The sequence below is a fragment of the Arachis ipaensis genome, chromosome B6 (assembly GCF_059453495.1).
Source record: "Arachis ipaensis isolate K30076 ecotype BB chromosome B6, ASM5945349v1, whole genome shotgun sequence".
In the NCBI taxonomy this organism is placed as follows: Eukaryota; Viridiplantae; Streptophyta; class Magnoliopsida; order Fabales; family Fabaceae; genus Arachis; species Arachis ipaensis.
In genome coordinates this window covers 93,798,282-93,820,035 of record NC_142441.1, presented here as the reverse complement: position 1 = coordinate 93,820,035, position 21,754 = coordinate 93,798,282, and the positions used below count along the sequence as shown (strand labels likewise).

Sequence of the window (21,754 nt, the reverse complement as noted above, 5' to 3'; positions counted from 1 at the left end):
TGCACTATGAAGAAGAGCCATTCTATGATGCATATCAATCCAATGGCTATGGTGAATCCTCTTGTGACTTCCAAGAACCACCACCATATGCCTATGAGCCATATCCCCCAACATGACCATCAACCATACTCACAAGCCACCTTTCACCAACCATCTTCATATGACCCTAATCCATACCTACTGTACCAACAATCATATGAGCCATATGAACCACACATAGAGCCACCACCACTCCAACATCAACATTTTCAAGGGCCACCCCCTTCATATTATTACCAAGATGAACCACCTCCAATGTATGAAAATTTCCAACCACAAGATGAATACCACTTTCCACCACAACCTCCCATGGAAGAATACTCATGTCCTTCAATCCAAGAGTCATATGATCCTACTCATGATATCCAAGAAGGACAAGAGCCAAGGGATCGTTTCAAGGAGACATTGGATCAATTTCAAGTAACCATGGAGTGTTTTGTGCAACAAATGGAAAGAATGGGAAATATTAAACCACCACAACCCTACCAAGAAGAACCACCTTCCAACTACAATACCATTCCCTCAAACAATGAACCCTCTCTTCCACCATCACCTCCTGATGAAGCCTTCATGCTAGAATTGAGAGATCTTGAATCTCATCTCTTAAGACGACACGAAGAGGATGGAAAGAAATTTGAGGAGTTAAGAGCAAAAACGGCAATCATAGTAGAAGCCATTAGCAACATAGTCTCATCCCGCCTAAGCCTATGCGATCAAGGCACTTCCATTGTGGAATGTGGAGAAGCAACCAAGGAGCTTAGCGAGGGAGTGAACTTGAAGCTCCAAGGTGAAGAAGAAGAGTTAAAGCAAGAAATGCAACAAGAGGAGGAGGTAGAGATTATTGAAGAAGAGGAAGAAGTGGTTAAAGACTTAGGAGATACGGGGCCTCCATGGGAACATAGAGTTGAAGAAAACCCCTCCAAGATGATTGAATTTGATGCTAAGGAGGAATGTGCACAACCTCCAAGGCATATCTCTTATGAAGAATTGGATGGGATAGAGCAAGAATTGAGTTCCCTTGGTGATGGAGATCAAGCACTAAGTCTTAGTGGTGAAGACTCCTTTGAACATGAAGAACCTTCCCCCATTGGATTTGATAGCAATGTGGAGGTAAATCTCTCTCACCCTCCCGTTTATGATTTGAGTAAGGGAAAAGGTTTAGATAAAATTATTGAACAAAGGATTGAAATTAAGAGATCTTGTGAAGAGGTGGAAGTCCTTAGAAAAAGGAGGATGGGAATTGAATATGCCTTGTCAAGACCCTTGGAATCACCTTTGCCTAGGTTGCCATCTACACCCTTATTTGAGTGGGTAAAACCCCTTTCTATTATCTTTATTACCCCACTTGAATATGGTTTGCTTGAAATGGATGGCCAACTTAGGATGCTTTGTGGGATGAAGTGTAAAAGGAAGATGTTTCGTGGTTGGCGTTGCAAATCAAGGCTCATTATGGTTTATGCATCAAACATGAGATATAAAGGTTGGAGTAGTGCTCATCTAGATGGGTCTAGAAGGATTGTTGGTCACTCTATAGAGAATTCACCTTGCTCACCACCCGGACGGGCTAATAATGAGAGTCAACTTCAAGACGGGTGTGAAAACAAAGTGTGGTGTCCCAGATCGCACAAGGAAAACCAACTTTGGGAGCCTATGGTTTGTGAAGAACTCCATCAAAGCTTGGAGTTATTATCTTTGAATGAGAAAGCACAATGGAAGTCCAAGCATTGGTGGATGTTCAAGGATGGATCCAAGCACAAGCCACCTTGATAGAAGCTCCCCATAAGTCCAACTTAAGGACAATAAACAAAAGTGCTAGGTGGGAGACAACCCACCATGGTAAACTCTTTCCCTTTTCCTCTTTGTAAATATTGGTAATTTAGGTTTAATTTCATGTTTTGTTTGATTAGTTGAGTTTATTTGGGAGTCTAATAGGTTAAATAAGGTTTTATGATGTTTTGGTAGTTGTTTGGAGGTTTGAAATGCTTGGTTTAGTGCAAAAGCAAAAAAAAAAATTTGAAAAATAGAGCACCACCCACGCGCACACGCACTCCACGCGTATGCGTGAATCAAGCATTTTCAACCATCCACGCGGACGCGCCATGTACGCATACGCGTGGATTGAATTTTTCCACCCCTCCATACATTCACCCGAGAGTTGTGCCTGAAGTGTGCCAACTTTGTGCCCCAAGGCATGCACACGCGCACTTTGCGCATACGCGCCAACTCTCTGCTTTGCCATGCACGCGCACGCGCATTGCACGTGTACGCGCCGCTTCCATTTCATCAATCCACGCTTACGCGCACATGACGCGCACGCGTGGATTGTCCTGTTTCACTCACCTTCTTTTCTTCTCTTCTCTCCGTTTCTTTCCTTCTTCTCTCTTCTTTTCCTTTCTTTCCACCCTTCAAACATCATCCAACACTATCAAACATCATGTAACACTATTTCTTTTAGTTAGTTAGTTAGTTTAATTTTTGTTTTTCATTACAAGTGTTGGATTACTAATCTTGTTTACTATTTACTGCTGCTGCTTACTGATAGGATGTTAGTTTAACATCATTGTTGTTAATTGTCATTGTTGGATTTCTTTGTTGAGGTTATATTTGGTTACTTGGTTTGGAACTTTTCATGTTTAATGCTTTTGAATACCAAGTACATGTGACATTGCCTTTAAGCTTCTTAACTCTTTTGAATTGCATGTTTTGGCCACCATGCATTCATCATCCATTGTTAGGCAATTGTATATTATCATTGCATTTTTTTTTAGGTGATGCTTGTTTATGGTCTACCCTTGTTCACATCACTTATTTCACGCATTGATTGTAGAATTGTAAAATTGGATCGAAAGCTTACCTAGTGACATATTTTTGAGCTTTTCAAGCATTGTGGATCATGCTTGCTATGTGATTGATTTTCACTACTATATCTTTTTTCCTAAGCTCCATAGCATCCATGTGTTTCACCTCTATGTCACTTAGGTGTTGCAACAAGTTCAATATGTGTCATTGTTTGATGTGTGAGCTCTCTATACCATTTTGTTCATCAAATTTACTTACACATCAATTAATGTCCATGCATTATCCAATTTCACAATTGCTTGATTTTTGCTTGAATTCTTTTATGCTTCTTCACTACTTGTTTGGTTGCCCTTACCCTACAAGTCTTTTGAAGTATTTCAAGTACACTAGAATGAGTGAAGTGTATGCTTCCTTTTGTGTAAATGTGACATAGCTTTTTATACTAGCGTGTGTGTGTGTTCTAAACCGCGCGCAATTTTAGAACCCACACACCTATTTTCCATCAATGCCACACTAATTCACTCACTAAATTCTAGTGACTCACCTCATTCCAACAATTCACGCTTCCTAGCTTTTGTATTTTCTCATCTTATGGTGTTTATTTTGTTTTTCATGATCGATGCACCATAAGCAAAAATGGAAGCGGGAGGAAGAACACGCAGCAACCGGTTGACCTACCAGCTGAAGGTGGCAACACGGAAAGTCGCCGTACTCCCTTGCTCATTTTTAGTGCACCGAGGGCGGTGCAAACTTTTAAGTGTGGGGAGGTCATCCGATCACTCAGCGTTTTTTGGGTGACAAGTTTCTAATCCCAACACTTTTGCATTTCATTTTAGGATTCTTAGTCGCATTTTCTTATTTTGCATATGTATATATTAAGCTTAGTCAAAATCATGATATTTTCCAAGGATTTTATCTATAGGGCACCCCAATTGAAAAAAAAATTTTTTTTAGAACTTGCTTGAATTATATACTTTGTTGAACATGATTTTTGAGCTAAGAACACAAGCATGTGAGTTTTGAGCCTTAATTGTGTGGTTACATCATATAGAACCACTTATTTTCATTCTTGTGTGCATTATTCTCTTCCTATGATTGTAATCTTTGATTTGTTTAATTCTATATGTCCATTATTTTGTGTATACATACATTTATATGATTGAGGCCATTGTTCAAAAAGCTCACTTACCCAAATAAGTCTACCTTTTATCTTCTATTGATAACCAATTTGACCCTATGCTTAACCCATTTGTTCTTAATTGTAGCACATTACAAGCCTAAGTGAAAAACAATAAATATCCCTTGATTTGGATCTTTGATTAGCTTAGGCTAGTGAGAGTGTTCATCATTTAATTTTGGGAGAGTTGGGAACATTGGGTAGAGATAAAAAGTATGTTTTTGTGTTTTTGTTGAAAAATTTTGGGAATTGGGTACTGATGCCAAGGCATCTTAGGCTAGTTTTACTAGCATTTTTTTTGTTAGTTTTAGTTGTTTTATGCATTTTCTTGAGCTTAAAGTAACCAAGAATGGTTAAATGAATAACAAAGCAATGAACCATCCAAACAATATGATTTTGATGCAAATTCCATGAGTTTTTAGTTATATTACTTGAATGCTATGAATGGAAGATTTCTCATGAAATTTTGCAAGACTTTGATGCAATTGTTTGGATGATTTCAGGGAAGAAGAGGCTAGGCAAGGAAGCAACAAAATCAATAAAGGAAGCTTGAATATCACATGTGGAGTTTAAGTTCCAGTTTAAGCTTAAACTGGAGCTTAAACGCCAGAATCATGAAGGCTAAGAAATGCTGGAACTGGCGTTTAACCTCCAGTTTAACCTTAAACTGGAAGTTAAACGCCAGAATGAGAATTTCACCAAGGGAGCATTTCCACGTTTAAGCTCCAGTTTAACCTTAAACTGGAGCTTAAACGTGTTCGACACAATTCTCACCAGGAAGCATTTCCACGTTTAACCTCCAGTTTAACCTTAAACTGGAGGTTAAACGCCAGAAGTAAGAAAGGCACCAGGAGCATTTCCACGTTTAAGCTCCAGTTTAACCTTAAACTGGAGCTTAAACATGTTCGACTATTTCTCTCCTCCAGGGTTGCTTTCCCATTTCCACGTTTAAGCTTCAGTTTAACCTTAAACTGAAGCTTAAACGTGCTCGACCCAATTGCTCCTCCAGGGTTGCTTTCTTCATTTCCACGTTTAAGCTTCAGTTTAACCTTAAACTGAAGCTTAAACGTGTTCGACATTTCACACTCCTGGGTTGCTTTCTTCCATTTCCACGTTTAAGCTTCAGTTTAACCTTAAACTGAAGCTTAAACGTGTTCGACTATTTCCCTCCTCCAGGGTTGCTTTCCCATTTCCACGTTTAAGCTTCAGTTTAACCTTAAACTGAAACTTAAACTTCAACTTAAACGTCACTTTTTGAAAGGGGTTTCTGGGCCAAATATATTGAAGTTTAAGTTAGCATTTGAGCACAAACATTAACTTAAACGTATTATGGTATGAAACCCAATTGAATATCATGTTTATGGGATTGGGCCTGAAGAATTGATGAGTCTGGAGCTTCAATTTGTTGAGTCTTGTGTATTACTTGATTATCACTAAGTTGGTTCAATGAATGTTACAGAATTGGATCAGCAACCTCATCAGGATTATGGATCATAAACCCAAAGCAAAAGGAAATCAGGGAAAGGCCTCAAAGCCCAAGAAACACAACAGAAGCTCAATTTAGAAAGTGTATAAATAGGATAGAATTTAAGTTGGTTGAGACAGACACTCGAGGAGTTTTATACACGGAGAACTTTGGATCATTTTCTTTTAGTTTTGTAATTGAATTCAGAGCTATGACTCACTAAACCCCTTTCATTGGGTTAGGGAGCTCTATTGTAATTCAATGAATCAATAATAGTTTTATCTTCTTCTTCAATCTTTTCTCTTGAATTTTGTTAGAAAGCTTCTCGATCTAATTCCATTGGGTAGTTGTCTTGGAAAAGAAACTACCCATAATTGGAATCCTTCGGAACCTTGGGAAAGGAATGGAGGATTCATGCTAGAGAAGCTTTCTCACAGTGAATTGGATTGGGGTTTGGATGGATATTGTGACATGTAATCCTACCAAATTGTGGTTCATGAAACTGTGTGGTATAATCAGTGATCGAGCATCATCTCTTCTTATGAACATTTAAACCAAGGGATTGGGAATTTGTTTGTTTTTAGAGAGAATTGGTGAGCCAAGGGATTGGGATCCAATCATATAAGATTGCCAAGCAAAATTCAATGAATGCATTGGTTGAGGAAGGGATAAAAGTTGTTTTGATTCGGAGATCTCAATATCTCCTAACACCCAATGAACTCCCCATTTCTGATTTACCACTTTCTCTTTACATTCTGCAATTAAATTCATGCAATCACCCCCATCCCTTTTAATTTCAGCAATTTAGCTTCTCGCTCTTTAATTCATGCAATTTTACATTCCGCAATTCTCATCTAAATCGTGATTCCGCTCAACTAGAACATACTTCTAATCCGAATTGCTCACTCAACCAATCCTTGTGGGATTCGACCTCACTCTATTGTGAGTTTTTACTTGACGATAACCGGTGCACTTGCCGGAAGGAATTTTGCCGATCGTGCAATTTCCTAAATCGTAGCATAACAAGTTTATGCGCATCAAGTTTATGGCGCCGTTGCCGGGGATTGGTTTTCGATTGACAATTCTCAAATTGGAAGTTAACTAGATTGAGCATTTTTCTTGCTTTGTTAATTCAGTTCAAGTTACTTGTTGAATTTTAATTTCTGCACTCTGTTACTTGTTTTCTTTCTTTATGCCTTTAAATTCAAGCAACTAACTCACTGACTCACTAACTATTTGAATTAATTCCTCAACTGCTCTAACCATACTCTTCCATTAACCAAGAGTATTTCACTTGTTTGGTGCCTGTGCTATGTTCTTGTATGACAGGTAGGAGAGGAGAGACATCAACTCCTCCATATACCGAACCAGAGAGGACCCTTCATAGACTTAGAAGGGAAGCAAGAGGGAAGAGAGTACTGAGAGAAGAGGAATCTGAAGGAGAATCTGAGGACAATTTTGAGGAAGCTTTAGATCTCAACATGGATAGAGAAGTTCACAACCATGAGAGGGCTGATGGAAACAATGCCATTCCTGAGAGGAGGGTTCTTGGTTCATACATAAACCCAACCTCTGGGAATTGTGGTAGCAGCATTCAGAAACCACCCATTCAGGCCAACAATTTTGAACTTAAACCACAGCTAATATCACTTGTGGAGGATCATTGTTCATTTGGTGGGAGTGCTAATGAAGATCCAAACCAACATCTCACAAAATTCCTGAGAATTTGCGACACTGTGAAGTCCAATGGAGTCCAGGAAGATACCTATAAATTGCTCTTGTTCCCATTTTCACTTAGGGACAAGGCAGCTAAGTGGCTGGAATCATTCCTAAGGGGGAGCCTAACAACCTGGGATGAGGTGGAAAGCAAGTTTCTGGCACGTTTCTACCCCCCACAAAAGGTCAATAGGCTTCGATCTGAGGTTCAGACTTTTAGACAACAAGATGGTGAAACTCTCTACGAGGCATGGGAGAGATTCAAGGATTTGACAAGGAAATGCCCACCAGACATGTTCCATGACTGGGTGCAATTGCATATTTTCTATGATGGACTTTCTTATGAATCAAGGAAGGCTGTAGACCATTCATCAGGAGGTTCATTGAACAGGAAAAAGACTGTGGAAGAAGCCATTGAAGTGATTGAGACAGTGGCTGAGAATGAGTACTACTATGCTTCAGAGAGACACAACACTAAGGGAGTCATGGAGCTGAACCATGTTGATACAATTTTAGCCCAAAACAAGGTGTTTGCCAAGCAACTAGCAAAGCTCACCAGGAAATTAGAAACAAAGCAAGTGGCTGCAATACACACACAAGATCAAGAGGAAGTAAGCACTGAAGGAGGTGATTGGGAAGAGGCCAACTATGTGGGAAACCAACAAAGGCAATCATATGATCCACATTTCAACACTTACAACCCAGGATGGAAAAACCACCCAAACTTTGGGTGGGGGAACCAACAAACCCAACCACAAAACCACAAACCTTACAACCAAAACCAACATAACAAGTCCACTTACCAAAACTCCAACCAAAGATCATACCAAGCCACACAAAACACTTACTCCCAACCATCATATCATGGCCAAAATAATCAACCTACCCAACCTAATCCGAACCAACAATTTCAAGATCAATTAAACAGGATAGAAGGAATGCTGGCAAACATGGGTCAGGACATAAGTGAGTTGAAAAGCTTTAGGGATGATGTGAGATCTACCTTAAGGAACCATGGTGAAAAACTCAAGAGGATGGAGTCTCAAGTAGGAGAGCTATCTCAACAGGCCCCCAAGTCAACTGCAGTGTTCCCTAGTGACACAGAAAAGTATCCTAAAGGGGAACAAAAGGGAGTGAGATGGGAAGAATGCAAGGCCATCACCATATTGAAGGAAGTCTCAGAAGAAGAAGGAATCAGACCCTCAGAACAGGAGCCAGAAATCTTGAAGGAAGGTGTGGAAGAAGCTAAGCAGGAAAGTGAAACTGAGCAAGCCAAGGAACTGCAAAAAGGCATGCTGGAAACATACCAACCAAAAGCACCATTTCCTCAGAGGTTAGGAGGAGGTGAAAAAGGGAAAACCTATTCAAGGTTTTTAGAGACATTTAAGTCTCTCCATATCAATATTCCCTTTCTTGAGATTCTCCAGCAGATGCCTACACATATCAAGTATTTAAAGGAATTGCTGAGCAAGAAAAGAGTTTTGAAGGGAGGACAAACTGTAATAATGAACAAAGAATGCAGTGCCCTCATCAAGAAGGACATAGTCTCTAAGAAAACAGACCCAGGAAGTTTTCATATCCCCTGCATCATAGGGGAAACAAAAATTGACAGAGGATTCTGTGATCTAGGAGCTAGCATAAATGTGATGCCTCTGACTCTTATGAAGAGGCTACAACTGAATGAGGTGAGATCCACTGATGTAATCATACAACTGGTTGACAAAACTCAGAAGCAAGCTGAAGGGGTAGTTGAAAATGTGCTGGTGAAAGTGGGAAATTATTTCTTCCCCACAGACTTTGTCATTTTGGACATGGAGGAAAGCTACCTACACCCTATCATTCTGGGAAGGCCATTTCTAGCCACTGCTAGAGCGCTCATAGATGTAGAACAAGGAGAGCTAATTTTGAGAATACATGATGAACAGCTCATTTTCAATGTTTTCAAACCTGCATCTGAGCCTGAACCAGAACCTGAAAAGCCTAAGGATGATAGTAGCCATCTGTGTTTGGAGGAAAGCAATCCAGCAGCTGAAACTCTGAAACAGTCCTTGGAAGGCAAACAAGAATTGCAAGAGTTAAAGCCACAAGAATCAATAGAAACAGATCAGAAGGATCCTCCTGGCATAAGGGTCAATGAAGAAATCATCAAGAGAAAGGGAAGAATTGTAAAGAAATTGCCAAGAGGGTGGAGAAATAAGAAAATTCCCACTGAAGGTTTCTCTCCGGGAGATAAAGTGATATCAAGTCATTATCTGCCAATCCCACCTGGCCTCAAAACCATTCCTTCCCAGCTCCCTCAAGTGTTCACAATCAGGAAAGTTCTTTCTATGGAACATTTAGAAGTCATGAAGGAATCAAATGGGGACGTTTTCATAGTGAGAGGAGAAGACATCAAGCACTACAATCCACCCTAACAAGGGACAACCGTCAAGCTAGTGACGTTAAAGAAGCGCTTGTTGGGAGGCAACCCAACCTGAGGTAATACCCCTTTGCTGTTTCTTTTATTTGTTTCAATAAAAAGGTGAAGTAGTTTCTGTGCATTGCAAAGAATTAAGTTTGGTGTTTCACACCAAACAATGAATTCGTGGATCAATAATTCAAAGGGGAATGTGTAACTCTAAGTTTGGTGTTCCACCACACAGATCAACTGAACACAACAACCTTTGAATTATATGAAAGGAACAACCATTCTAAGCAATCACAGGAATGCTTAAAATCCTTAGCAGCAACTTCATTCCAAGGAGAATTCAAGGACTCAAAGAGCAGAGGAGTAAGTAGGAGACTAAGTTTGGTGTTCACACACCAACTTAAGACTCAGACACTTGCCCATACATAGTTGAGCTAACCACTCAAGTGCTTGAGAAGCAAGCAACTTCATCACTCTTTGCAGGAAAGGAAACAAGGATCTGAGAAAGAACATGAAGCAACAACTAGGAGAAGAAGGAGAAATCAAATTGTTTCCTGGCAACAAGAGAAAACAAGAAATTTCACAAGGTGGTGGTGTTCCTTGACCATTCTTTAAAAGGCAAACAAAAGCATGCTTGTTCTGGTTTAAACTGTAATTGTTGAATCTTCCTGGAATGTGAAGTTTTTATTATGAGTGTCTGTTTACTGCTTTGAATAAAGTGAATGCCTAGATGTTTGGATATAACTTCACCTTTTTAAACAAATGCTTGCCATGCTTGTTCTGTTTCCAAAAATAAAAGAAAAGTTTGAACAAAAGTAACTTGGCTCAATTAGTGACAAATCAAGTAGAATTAAGTGGTGGTATGCATGCTTGATTGTTTAGTCAGATCACTGGAAATAGAGTGTAGAATTATCATTTTTTGTGTAGAAATTGAAAACTGTCTATGGATCTTGATGAATAAATGTCTTTGGCCATGAAAAAGAAAGAAAAAAAAGAAGAAGAAAAAGCCACTGAAAAAGGGCAACCAAAAAGCAAAAAAAAAAAAAAAAAATTGAGAAAATATGCTAGGCACCAATGGTTTGAACTTCTGAGACAAATGCCTGTGGTGTTTATGTATTAAGGATATGCTTGGATGAATAGGTTCTGAGGAGTGTTTCAACACTTGGTAACTTGGGTTAACTAACTCAGGATTATCAACCAAAAGTCCATTATCAAGAGCAACCTAAATACAAAACATTTAGTCACACAAAGAGGTGCTGGGCACCAATGTCTCAAGAAGAAATGTGAACTAAAATGCCTGGAGTGGATATGTGTAGTGCACTGATAAGAAAAAGAAAATGCCAAAGGCTTGTGCAACACATGACACTAAGCAAACAAGGAGCAAAGGAGCTCTAAGAAAAAGAAAAGAAAAACAAAGAAGAGAAAAGTGCCAAGGACATAAGAATAACAAGAGGCCATAGCAGTGTTTGATGGATGCAATGAAAAAGTGATAATCTTACCTGATAAGAATGAAAAAGTGATACTGCAACTTTCTGCATAAAACCCTTCTGATGAACTTCAAATGCTTGCTAATATAGCCAATGTAATTGCTTTCTGTTTCATACTTTCTTCTCAAATAACTCAGGACTTGCTTAGGAACAAGCAAGTATTAAGTTTGGTGTTGTGATGCCAAGGCATCTTAGGCTAGTTTTACTAGCATTTTTTTTGTTAGTTTTAGTTGTTTTATGCATTTTCTTGAGCTTAAAGTAACCTAGAATGGTTAAATGAATAACAAAGCAATGAACCATCCAAACAGTATGATTTTGATGCAAATTCCATGAGTTTTTAGTTATATTACTTGAATGCTATGAATGGAAGATTTCTCATGAAATTTTGCAAGACTTTGATGCAATTGTTTGGATGATTTCAGGGAAGAAGAGGCTAGGCAAGGAAGCAACAAAATCAATAAAGGAAGCTTGAATATCACATGTGGAGTTTAAGTTCCAGTTTAAGCTTAAACTGGAGCTTAAACGCCAGAATCATGAAGGCTAAGAAATGCTGGAACTGGCGTTTAACCTCCAGTTTAACCTTAAACTGGAAGTTAAACGCCAGAATGAGAATTTCACCAAGGGAGCATTTCCACGTTTAAGCTCCAGTTTAACCTTAAACTGGAGCTTAAACGTGTTCGACACAATTCTCACCAGGAAGCATTTCCACGTTTAACCTCCAGTTTAACCTTAAACTGGAGGTTAAACGCCAGAAGTAAGAAAGGCACCAGGAGCATTTCCACGTTTAAGCTCCAGTTTAACCTTAAACTGGAGCTTAAACGTGTTCGACTATTTCTCTCCTCCAGGGTTGCTTTCCCATTTCCACGTTTAAGCTTCAGTTTAACCTTAAACTGAAGCTTAAACGTGCTCGACCCAATTGCTCCTCCAGGGTTGCTTTCTTCATTTCCACGTTTAAGCTTCAGTTTAACCTTAAACTGAAGCTTAAACGTGTTCGACATTTCACACTCCTGGGTTGCTTTCTTCCATTTCCACGTTTAAGCTTCAGTTTAACCTTAAACTGAAGCTTAAACGTGTTCAACTATTTCCCTCCTCCAGGGTTGCTTTCCCATTTCCACGTTTAAGCTTCAGTTTAACCTTAAACTGAAACTTAAACTTCAACTTAAACGTCACTTTTTGAAAGGGGTTTCTGGGCCAAATATATTGAAGTTTAAGTTAGCATTTGAGCACAAACATTAACTTAAACGTATTATGGTATGAAACCCAATTGAATATCATGTTTATGGGATTGGGCCTGAAGAATTGATGAGTCTGGAGCTTCAATTTGTTGAGTCTTGTGTATTACTTGATTATCACTAAGTTGGTTCAATGAATGTTACAGAATTGGATCAGCAGCCTCATCAGGATTATGGATCATAAACCCAAAGCAAAAGGAAATCAGGGAAAGGCCTCAAAGCCCAAGAAACACAACAGAAGCTCATTTTAGAAAGTGTATAAATAGGATAGAATTTAAGTTGGTTGAGACAGACACTCGAGGAGTTTTATACACGGAGAACTTTGGATCATTTTCTTTTAGTTTTGTAATTGAATTCAGAGCTATGACTCACTAAACCCCTTTCATTGGGTTAGGGAGCTCTATTGTAATTCAATGAATCAATAATAGTTTTATCTTCTTCTTCAATCTTTTCTCTTGAATTTTGTTAGAAAGCTTCTCGATCTAATTCCATTGGGTAGTTGTCTTGGAAAAGAAACTACCCATAATTGGAATCCTTCGGAACCTTGGGAAAGGAATGGAGGATTCATGCTAGAGAAGCTTTCTCACAGTGAATTGGATTGGGGTTTGGATGGATATTGTGACATGTAATCCTACCAAATTGTGGTTCATGAAACTGTGTGGTATAATCAGTGATCGAGCATCATCTCTTCTTATGAACATTTAAACCAAGGGATTGGGAATTTGTTTGTTTTTAGAGAGAATTGGTGAGCCAAGGGATTGGGATCCAATCATATAAGATTGCCAAGCAAAATTCAATGAATGCATTGGTTGAGGAAGGGATAAAAGTTGTTTTGATTCGGAGATCTCAATATCTCCTAACACCCAATGAACTCCCCATTTCTGATTTACCACTTTCTCTTTACATTCTGCAATTAAATTCATGCAATCACCCCCATCCCTTTTAATTTCAGCAATTTAGCTTCTCGCTCTTTAATTCATGCAATTTTACATTCCGCAATTCTCATCTAAATCGTGATTCCGCTCAACTAGAACATACTTCTAATCCGAATTGCTCACTCAACCAATCCTTGTGGGATTCGACCTCACTCTATTGTGAGTTTTTACTTGATGATAACCGGTGCACTTGCCGAAAGGAATTTTGCCGATCGTGCAATTTCCTAAATCGTAGCATAACAAGTTTATGCGCATCAGGTACATACTCATGTATCAATCATGTTTATACCATACACATTGATGTTCTTGTATATATTCTAGTTTGAAAAAAAAATGAGAAAAACAAAAAGAAGAAAAAAAATATATATATAAGAAAAATAAAAAGAAAAAAAATAGAAAAAGAAAGAAAAAGAACTGCAATAAAAAGGGGACAAAAATGCCCCAAAGTAAAGTTCAATAATAATCAATGCATATGTGTGGTGATCAAAAGAGAATGCATGAGTATGTGAAAAGTGAAGAATGGGTAGTTAGGTTTGTTTAGAATTGTATAGGTTGTCATAGGTTAGGTGCGAAGTTTAAGTTAATCAAAGATTCAAATTTCAAGCTCACTTGACAATATGCATCCTACCTTGACCCTAGCCCCATTACAACCTATGGGAAAGCCCTCATGATATTTGTATGCATGCATGAAATGATTGTTGATTGTTAGATGAAAAACAAATTTTGGAAAGCATGATTAGGGGAGAATTGAGTGAATCAACCCCATACACTTGAGTGACTAGAGCGGATACACATCCGGTGAGGGTTCGATCGCTCAATTACATGTTTCCACCCATGATCATCTCTTTTCTTGCAAGTTTGTAAAATCTTTTTAATGATTCAATTCAATTGTGGGTTGATTTGATTGCTATTGCCTTAGCCCTTGTGTTTGTATATGTATTCTTGGAAATTGACTTATTTTGACTAAGTGGATACATTCATGTAGATAGATTACATATAGATAGATTGCATTTAATTAGCTTGCATTGAATAAATGTGATACCCTTTGCTTCTTTCTTGATTTTAGCATGAGGACATGCTTAGTTTAAGTGTGAGGAGATTTGATAAATCCCGATTTTGTAGTTTATCTTGTGCTTATTTTAGGGGATTTTATCACCTTTTCTCACATTTATTCAATAAAAATAGCATGGTTTTGTAATTCTCCCTTGAATTGTGCTTAAATGTGAAAACATGCTTTTTAGGCCCTAAAATTGGTAATTTTAATTCAATTTAATTCCATTCGATGCATTGATATATTTGTTAAGTGATTTCAGGTTCATAGGGCAAGTATTAGATGGAAGAAGTGAGGAGAAAAGCATGCAAGCGGGAGAACAAATGAAGAAATGAAGGAACCGGAAAGCTGTCAAGCCCGACCTCTTCGCACTCAATCGACCATAACTTGAGCTACAGAGGTCCAAATGAGGCGGTTCTAGTTGCGTTGGAAAGCTAACATCCGGGGATTTAAAATGATATAAAATTTGCCATATGTTACTTCGCACTGAGGGGCGCGCACGCGCACTTTGCGCGCGTGCCGATGCTGCTGTGGCCCATTAAAGTGAATTCGCCCCCAGGGATTTCTGAAGCACTTTGGGCCCAACCCAACTCATTTCTAATGCTATTTCATGTAGAATTCAAGTTTGGGCAAGGGGTAGCAATTGTTTGTAGCATTAGCATCATGTAGGTTAGTTTCTAGAGAGAGAAGCTCCCTCTTCTCTCTAGAATTAGGTCAGGTTAATTCTTCTAGATCTAGGTCCAATTTTATGATTTCATGTTGTTTCTTTTATGAATTCTTGCTTCTACTCTTTCACTCTCATGGTTTGTAGTGTTGATTTTACTTTTATGTCTCTTTTATGTTTACGAATGTTCATGTTGGATTTGGATCTTTTCCTTTAATGCAATTTATGTTTGATGTTCTTTTTATTGATGAATTGAGTTGTTGATTTACTTTTCTTGTAATTGATAGTTGGTAGATTTATATTTCTTGCACATTTTATTATGCTTTCCATGTAAGCCTTCCAAGTGTTTGACAAAATGCTTGGAAGGATGTTAGAGTAGATTTTGAGCATTCTTGGCTTGGAAAGAGTAATTGGGCAATGTTGAGTCATGAAAACCCAACTCATGTTGGTGATCTAGAGTTGTTAGCTAGTATTGTTTCCATTGACGCTAATCTTTTGCTAATTTAATTAGTGAGTTGATTAGGACTTATGGAATATTGTTTCCATTGACGCTAATCTTTTGCTAATTTAATTAGTAAGTTGGTTAGGACTTTTGGATTGAGATTAGCTAGTCTCGTTAGACTTTCTCCCTATTTGATAGAGTTGACGTAATGAGATAAATTATTATTTATATTTGTGACATGATTAATTAGTCTTGTTTGACATTCTCCCGATGTGTGAGTTAACTAAATAAGATGAATTAATCATGCATGACTAGGATAGAAAGCCTATGATCTCAATCCATTGCCATGAATGTATCTCTTTATTAATTGTTTTCTTTAATTACTTGCTTAATTTACTTTTCTTGTCATTTATTTTCTTGCCCTCTTATCAACCAAAAACCCCCTATACCCCTCATAGCCAATAATCATACAATTCATTGCAACTCTTCGTGAGACGACCTAGAGTCTAAATACTTCGGTTATTTTTCATTGGGGATTGTTATTTGTGACTATCAAATTTTTGATTGAGAGGATTGTTTGTTGGTGTAGAACTATACTTGCAACGAGATTTCAATTGTGAAATTCTATATCGACACGACAATTCTCTTCTATCAAACACTAGTACTTTATTCTACAACATTGGACTTAACTCTTTTTTTTCATAACATTTTCTTATGATTTTCTTTTATTGAACTCAAGAACACAGCATACAATTTAAGCAATGATGTAGTGGCCTAAGCAACTAAGCTAGTAAGCAAAAGACAAACTAAAGAAACAAAATGCAAAGGTTTAATCAACTAAACTAGCAAGCTAAAGATAAATTCAAAGAGACTAAATGCAACTGACTTAAAGATTGAAGGAACATTGATTAACAGCAATACAAGTGCACTTTCAATTGCCATCTTTAATTAAAAACAGTCAAGAAATAATACAACCTCTTGGTTCCCTCTTGTTTCTTCTTTGTCATCACCTCCTTTAGCTCTTGTATCTTTCTTTTTTTCCATCTTGGGTGATAATGCATATTCCTTCTAAAGGCTTGACTGCTTTTCCTGCAAAATTAGTGTAAGTTGCTTGCTTCTCAAGCACTTGAGTGGTTCGCATTTGTGTGTGCTTGTAAGCTTCTGAACTTACTTTGGTGTGTGAACACCAAACTTAGTTCTTTGCTTACTTCATTGTGCAATGAGTTGTATGCAGAGTGTCATCATGTGCCTTTAATCTTTTTGAAAGCATATATTAGACTAGATTCGAGATTCAAATTGCTTCTATGATTGCTTGGAATTGGTGATGTCTTATGATAATTGAAGGATTGCAGTGTGTTCATGTGAACTTTATGGTGGAACGCTAAACTTAGTATCATACATTCATCCTTGAATTATTGACTTATGAGATTATCACTTTTGGTGTGAAACACCAAACTTGATTCCTTGCAATGCACAGAAGGTTACTTGACCCCTTATTAAACAAAGAAAATAATTACAAAGAAGGTTTACCTCTGGTTGGGTTGCCTCCCAAGAAGCGCTTCTTTAACATCATTAGCTTGATGGTTGGCCTTTGTCAGGGTGGTTGGTAATGTCTCAGATCTTCTCCTCTCATAGTGATTTCGTCTTTGCTTGCTTCTTTGAGAATCTCTACATGTTCCAAGGATAGGATTCTATTGACTGTGTACACTTGAGGTAGCTGAGATGGAATTATAGGAAAATGAGGTGGGATTAGTGGTTGGTGGATTGCTATCACTCTGTCTCCCGGAAAAAAGTCCTCTGTAGGGATCTTCTTATTTCTCCATCCCCTTGGTACCTTCTTCTCAATTCTCCTCTCTCCTTCAAGTAGTGCTTTGGTGATTCTTGTGTCAGGGTGGTCCTTATTGATTGTCCCTTTTCAATCTTGTGGTTTCAGCTCTTCCTTGGGCTTCTTCGATTGTTGTATCACTTGAACTTCTTGTTTTTTCTACCAAGGAGGTCTTCAGAGGCTCTGCTTATGATTCATTGCTTGTTTCCTCCAAGAATACTTCCTTGTGATCATCCTTCAGGTCTTTATTCTCTTGTTCAGATTCATGTGAGGGCTTGAAGACATGAAATGTGAGTTGTTCATCATGTATTCTCAATATCAACTTCCCTTGCTCAACATCTATGAGTGCTCTGGATGTGGCAAAAAATGGTCTCCCCAGAATGATTGGATGAAGATAGCTTTCTTTCATCTCAAGAACAACAGAGTCTCTAGAGAAGAAGTACCTTCCTACCTTCACCAGTACATTTTCAACCACTCTTAGTGCTTGTTTCTGGGTCTTGTCAGCTAGTTGAAGGGTTACATCTGTGGATTTCAACTCATTGATTTACAGCTTCCTCATGACAGACAGAGGCATTAGATTTATGCTTGCTCTCAGATCACAAAACCCTCTGTCAATCATTGTATCCCCTATAGCACAAGGGATGTGAAAACTCCCTGGATCCTTCTTCTTTGTGGGAAAGTCCTTCTGGATGAGGGCACTACTCTCTTTAGTCATCACTACTGTTTGCCCACCCTTCAAGGTACTCTTCTTGGTTAGCAACTCCTTCATGCATTTGATATATGAAGGCATCTGTTGGAGGGCTTTAATGAAGGGGATGTTGATTTGAAAAGTCTTAAATATATCTAGGAACCTAGAATAACTCTTCTCTTTCTCACCACCCTTGAGTCTCAAAGGGAATGGTGCTTTTGGTACATAACGTTTCAGGATTTCCTTCTCCATTGGCTCCGTCCTTTATGCAAAGCCAATTCCTTGTTCTATCTCTTCCAAATTCTCCTTTGGAACCCCTCGGTTGCGCTCTGTTAGCCGACTAATTTCTTCCTCTAAAGTCTCTTCACTTCATAGAGTGATTGCCTTACACTCTTCCCATCTCACATTCTTCGTTTCTCCTCTTGGATTCTTTTCAGTGTCACTTGGAAAAGTGTCAGTGGATTTAGGGATTTGTTGAGAAAGATGTCTGGTGCACGAAATTGGAAATCATAATTCTTCACAAATTCGCACAACTAACCAGCAAGTGTACTGGGTCGTCCAAGTAATACCTTACGTGAGTAAGGGTCGATCCCACGGAGATTGTTGGCTTGAAGCAATCTATGGTTACCTTGTAACTCTTAGTCAGGAAAACAATAAAACAATTCACTTATCAAATTTGCTTGCAAGGAATAAAAGAGCATGAAATAAATACTTATTATGCAGTAATGGAGAATATGTTGGAGTTTTGGAGATGCTTTGTCTTCTGAATTTCAGCTTTTCTCTTGTATTCCTCTTCCCTCATGCATGAAAAAGTGCAAATTTCCTTCCATGGCAAGCTCTATGTAAGGTGTCACCGTTGTCAATGGCTACTTCCCATCTTCTCAGTGAAAATGGTCCAAATGCTCTGTCACAGCACGACTAATCATCTGGAAGTTCTCGATCATGCTGGAATAAGATTGACTATCCTTTTGCGTCTGTCACTACGCCCAGCACTCATGAGTTTGAAGCCCGTCATAGTCATCCAATCCCAGAATCCTACTCGGAATACCACAGACAAGGTTTAGACTTTCTGGATTCTCATGAATGCCGCCATCGATCTAGCTTATACCACGAAGATTCTGATTAAGAAATCTAAGAGATAATCATTCATTCTAATGTAGAACGGAGGTGGTTGTTAGACACATGTTCATGGATTGAGGAAGGTGATGAGTGTCACGGATCATCATCCTCTCCATAGTTAAGCGCGAATGAGTATCTTAGAGAGGAACACGCATGTTTGAATGGAAAATATAAGTACTTGCATTAATTCATTGAGACGCTGCAGAGCTCCTCACCCCCAACAATGGAGTTTAGAGACTCATGCCGTCAAAGAGTACAAAGTTCAGATCTAAAAATGTCATGAGATAAAAATTAAATCTCTAAAAGTTGTTTAAATACTCAACTAGTAACCTAGGTTTACAGAAAATGAGTAAACTATGATAGATAGTGCAGAAATCCACTTCTGGGGCCCACTTAGTGTGTGTTGGGGCTGAGACTAAAGCTTCTCACGTGCATGGGCTGTTTTGGGCGTTCAACGCCAGGCTGTAACCTGTTTCTGGCGTTGAACTCCAACTTGTAACGTGTTTCTAGCGCTGGACGCCAGACTGCAACATGGAACTGGCGTTGAACGCCAGTTTACGTCATCTATACTTGAGCAAAGTATGAACTATTATATATTTCTGGAAAGCCCTGGATGTCTACTTTCCAACGCAATTGGAAGCGCGTCAATTGGACTCTTGTAGCTCCAGAAATTCCATTCCGAGTGCAGAGAGGTCAGGATCCAACAACATCAGCACTCCTTTTTCAGCCTGAATCAGATTTTTGCTCAGCTCCCTCAATTTCAGCCAGAAAATACCTGAAATTACAGAAAAACACACAAAACGCATAGTAAAGTCCAGAAATATGAAGTTTGCCTAGAAACTAATGAGAATAAACTAAAAACTAACTAAAACATACTAAAAACTATATGAAATTAACCCCAAAAAGCGTATAAAATATCCGCTCATCACAACACCAAACTTGAACTGTTGCTTGTCCCCAAGCAACTAGACAAATAAAATAGAATACAAATGAGTCAAGAAACAATAATATCTCAGAGTTTTTGAGTGAAGCTCAGATTCTAATTAAATGAGCGGGGCTAGTAGCTTTTTGCTTCCGAACAGTTTTGGCATCTCACTTTATCCATTGAAGCTCAGAATGATTGGCATCTATAGGAACTTAAAATTCAGATAGTGTTATTGATTCTCCTAGTTCAGTATGTTGATTCTTGAACACAGCTACTTTTATGAGTCTTGGCCGTGGCCCTAAGCACTTTGTTTTCCAGTATTACCACCGGATACATAAATGCTACAGACACATAATTGGGTGAACCTTTTCAGATTGTGACTCAGCTTTGCTAAAGTCCCCAATTAGAGGTGTCCAGGGTTCTTAAGCACACTCTTCTTTTTGCTTTGGACCTTGACTTTAACCGCTCAGTCTCAAGTTTTCACTTGACACCTTCACGCCACAAGCACATGGTTAGGGACAGCTTGGTTTAGCCGCTTAGACCAGGATTTGATTCCCTTAGGCTCTCCTATCCACTGATGCTCAAAGCCTTGGATCCTTTTTATTACCCTTGCCTTTTGGTTTTAAGGGTTATTGGCTTTTTCTGCTTGCTTCTCTTTTTTTTTTTTTTTTGCAAGCTTTGTATTCACTACTTTTTCTTGCTTCAAGAATCATTTTTATGATTTTTCAGATTACCAATAACATGTCTCATGTTTATCATTCTTTCAAGAGCCAACATATTTAACATTCAAGAACATCAAATTCCAAAGACATATGCACTGTTCAAGATTTCATTCAGAAGGCAGAAAGCATTGCCACCACATGTAATTAATCAGAATTTCTTGTATTAAAAACTCGAGAAATATTGCCTCCTTATCCTAAAGAAAATCTTCTATTTTATTCATGTTAATGATGATGAGAAAAATAAATTATAGCTTAATTGGTGATAAAATCAAAATATAGATACTAATTACTACTACTTATACGTAACTTCTAAGGTAAAGCACAAATAAGAGCAATTATCACAGGGTTAAGGCTAAGATTAGAACTCAACAACCTTGAGGTTGGGAAGTGGATGTTCCTCTACTCTGTAGGATGCTTGGTCCTTCAAGAGATAACTTCTGACACTTCAGTTCCTTTAAGTCACGCCCTTGCTCTTCTTGTTCCCTGAGCTGTTTGCAGAGCATACTGTTTTGATTTTGCTGTTCTTCCTTTATTTGGTCCATAGATTCTTGCAACTTGGTAACAGATGCTTCAAGCTGTTCCCAATATTCAAATTGAGGGACTTTTGGGAGGAATTCTTGCGCCCTCCTCTTGGTGTGGTCATCCTGCATTTGTTGTTTTTCCATTGTGATTTTAGTGATTGGTTGCTCCACTGAGATATACTCTGTTATTCCCATCTTTACTCCAGCATCTTTGCAGAGCATAGAGATTAGGCTTAGATAAGCCAACCTGGCATCCTTGGAGTTCTTGTTAGCAAGTATGTAAAATTCAGATGGGATCAGTTGATGAACTTATACTTCTTTTCCCAACATAATGCAATGGATCATTACTGCTCTTTTAACAGTGACTTCAGAACGGTTGTTTGTGGGCAATATAGAACGCCCAATGAAGTCCAGCCATCCTCTGGTGACTGGTTTGAGATCTTCTCTCTTGAGTTGATTTGGAACACCCTTGCTGCTGGTGGTCCACCTGGCTCCAAGGATGCATATATCCTCTAGAATCTTATCCTGGCCCTTGTTTGT

The 21,754-nt window shown here is 38.5% G+C and overlaps 1 non-coding gene across 1 annotated transcript; it reads right to left on the bottom strand.

Moving 5' to 3' along the window:
* Window positions 1-7,387: 7,387 nt before the first annotated feature.
* On the bottom strand, window positions 7,388-7,491 carry LOC148561819 (small nucleolar RNA R71). The gene has a single exon (XR_015886392.1). It is a non-coding gene; the product is annotated as a small nucleolar RNA R71 (small nucleolar RNA).
* Between the last annotated feature and the right edge of the window lie 14,263 nt (window positions 7,492-21,754).